The sequence below is a fragment of the Oncorhynchus clarkii genome, chromosome 23 (genome assembly GCF_045791955.1).
Source record: "Oncorhynchus clarkii lewisi isolate Uvic-CL-2024 chromosome 23, UVic_Ocla_1.0, whole genome shotgun sequence".
Classification (NCBI taxonomy): Eukaryota; Metazoa; Chordata; class Actinopteri; order Salmoniformes; family Salmonidae; genus Oncorhynchus; species Oncorhynchus clarkii.
In genome coordinates this window covers 54,182,483-54,185,854 of record NC_092169.1, presented here as the reverse complement: position 1 = coordinate 54,185,854, position 3,372 = coordinate 54,182,483, and the positions used below count along the sequence as shown (strand labels likewise).

Genomic DNA, 3,372 nt, shown 5'->3' with positions numbered 1-3,372 from the left:
ACACTCAAACTGGACAGTTTTATCTCTTCATTCAAAGACTCCATCATGGACCCTCTTACTGACAGTTGTGGCTGCTTTGTGTGATGTATTGTTGTCTCTACCTTCTTGCCCTTTGTGCTGTCTGTGGCCTACTATGCTGTGTTGTCATGTGTTGCTGCCATGCTGTGTTGTCATGTGTTGCTGCCTTGCTATGTTGTTGTCTTAGGTCTCTCTTTATGTAGTGTTGTCTCTCTTGTCATGATGTGTGTTCTGTCCCATATTTATTTATATCATTTTAATCCCAACCCCCCGTCCCCACAGGAGGCCTTTTGCCTTTTTGTAGGCCGTCATTGTAAATAAGAATTTGTTCTTAACTGACTTTTCTAGTTAAATAAAGGTTAAATAAATACATACAGTAAATAAGAAGTAACTGATGCAGTAGGGAGGAGGAGATATAACCATATATCTCCTCGAACCAGATTTATAAAACAGATAAAAATACACTTAATGGAACAGCGGGGACTGTGAAGCAACACAAACAAAGGCACAGACACACACAATAACATATGCACTATACACACACATACACATGGATTTTGTATTGTAGATACAGTATGTGGTAGTGGTGGAGTAGGGGCCTGAGGGCACACAGTGTGTTGTAGATATGTGGTAGTGGTGGAGTAGGTGCCTGAGAGCACACAGTGTGTTGTGAAATCTGTGAATGCATTGTAATGTTTTTAAAATTGTATAAACTGCCTTAATTTTGCCAGACCCCAGGAAGAGTAGCTGCTGCCTTGGTAGCAGCTAATGGGGATCCATAATAAATACAAATAACAACCCTGTTCCTGGAGAGCTACTGATCTGTATGTGTTTGCTCCAACCCTGTTCCTGGAGAGCTACCGATCTGTAGGTGTTTGCTCCAACCCTGTTCCTGGAGAGCTACCGATCTGAAGGTGTTTGCTCCAACCCTGTTCCTGGAGAGCTACCGATCTGTAGATGTTTGCTCCAACTCACCTGATTCTGCTTATTAACCAGCTAATTATTAGAATCAGGTGGGCTACATCAGGGTTGGAGTGAAAACCTACAGGGCGGTAGCTCTCGAGGAACAGGGTTGGAGTGAAAACCTACAGGACGGTAGCTCTCCAGGAACAGGGTTGGAGTGAAAACCTACAGGACGGTAGCTCTCCAGGAACAGGGTTGGAGTGAAAACCTACAGGACGGTAGCTCTCCAGGAACAGGGTTGGAGTGAAAACCTACAGGACGGTAGCTCTCCAGGAACAGGGTTGGAGAGAAAACCTACAGGACGGTAGCTCTCCAGGAACAGGGTTGGAGTGAAAACCTACAGGACGGTAGCTCTCCGGGAACAGGGTTGGAGAGTCCTGCTCTGGCCAGAAACAGGGTTGGAGAGTCCTGCTCTGGTGAGGAACAGGGTTGGAGTCCTGCTCTAGCGAGGAATAGGGTTGGAGAATCCTGCTCTGGCCAGAAACAGGGTTGGAGAGTCCTGCTCTGGTGAGGAACAGGGTTGGAGAGTCCTGCTCTGGCGATGAACAGGGTTGGAGAGTCCTGCTCTGGCCAGAAACAGGGTTGGAGAGTCCTGCTCTGGCGAGGAACAGGGTTGGAGAGTCCTGCTCTAGCGAGGAACAGGGTTAGAGAGCCCAGCTCTTACCAAAAACCGGGTTGAAGAGCCCTGCTCTGGGCTTAATGAATGTCTCCAATGTTCGTGGCTAGTTTGCTTCAAATCGGTTTGAGATTTCTCCATATGAATAAGCAATGCTACCCTACACATAGAACATATATTTTAAGAAATGTCACCTAACAGTTTAAAATACATCTGACAGCAAAACAAGGAAACAACAAAAGTAGACTTGTCAGTATTCAATTTACTTGTACAGTAAAAGGCCAAACAACCACATACAACAATAGTGAATTCCACTGAAATGAAAAGCAAACTTAACTTAACACCAGAATGAGAAAGGGCATAGGCATACATATAGACAAAAACCATAACGCCTCCCAAAGGGCAACCTATTCCCTACATAGTGCACTACCTATGACCAGATCCCAATGGGGCAGTGGTCAAATATAGTGCACCATATACGGAATAGGGTGCCATTTGGAACGTACACCCAGTCTTTTAGTCCCCTGGTCCTCTTCTCGTCCATCGTCACCAGCCAGGAGACTTGTGTCAAAGGACAGAAAGCTGCTGATAAACCTCACACAATTCTGCAAACCAGCTGCAGGAGGAATGTATGTGTCTATTCCCTATGGTGCATTATGGGGAACAGGGTGCCTTTTGGGACACACATTGTCTGTACATACAGGACCACCGAAGACATCTGTTTTTACAGAATGAGTCGCTACGCTCACCGTCGACTTCCACGACGTGAAACACTAACAGCCAATTAAAACCAAAACAGCAACATGCATGTACAGATACTCACTCACCTAGCTGATATGTTCATGAAGCAGACCTGGGTTCAAATAGTATTGAAAATCATTTCAAATACTTTAGCTGGTGTTATTAACCAATAGAATAATCTCAAAACAGCAAACCCCACCCATGTGGCACTCCTGGCAGGCTAAAGCAAATGCTAAAACCGTATGAAAGATTTCTACTGCTATTTGAACCCAGGTCTGGAAGTAAGGGGTCCCAACAGTTAGCGAGGAGAAAACTATCCATCTATGTAGCATGTGCAAAAGCCATGGCCATAATCTCTCAATCTCAACACAAATAAAATAATATATTAAATTAACATGAAAAAGAACATCCCTTCTTTATAGGTAAATGCTATAGAACATACAAGACCAAAACATTGGAATGTCCTGCCACTGTCCTGCTTTCCACACACACCGAGCAAAGCCATTAATTTAACTCCCTTCTCTACAGCTCAGTTCAAAATCAGCTACTGTTATTAACCCGTGGCTTGACAGAACAACAAATACACTTCAACAGGGAAACTGTTCAAGGACTCAAGCTTGGCCACCCTAAAACCAGATTTAAAAAGCTTGAATTACTTGGGGTGAAAAGGTGTTTTCTACCATGTAGTACTCATATAACAAGTGTTTTCTACCATGTAGTACTCATATAACAAGTGTTTTCTACCATGTAGTACTCATGTAACAAGGGATTTCTACCATGTAGTACTCATATAACAAGTGTTTTCTACCATGTAGTACTCATGTAACAAGGGGTTTCTACCATGTAGTACTCATATAACAAGTGTTTTCTACCATGTAGTACTCATGTAACAAGGGATTTCTACCATGTAGTACTCATATAACAAGTGTTTTCTACCATGTAGTACTCATGTTACAAGGGATTTCTACCACGTAGTACTCAGATAACAAGGGTTTTCTACCATGTAGTACTCATGTAACAAGGTGTTTTCTACC

At 43.4% G+C, this 3,372-nt stretch overlaps 1 protein-coding gene across 1 annotated transcript in view; it reads right to left on the bottom strand.

Annotated features, from left to right (window-relative positions):
- Nucleotides 1-1,841: 1,841 nt before the first annotated feature.
- LOC139381510 (carbohydrate sulfotransferase 3-like) overlaps nt 1,842-3,372 on the bottom strand; it is an 18,597-nt gene continuing 17,066 nt past the window's right edge. The window contains exon 5 of the mRNA XM_071125116.1: nt 1,842-2,984. The gene's annotated coding sequence lies outside the window, so the exon portion shown is untranslated. The remainder of the gene's footprint in view (nt 2,985-3,372) is intronic.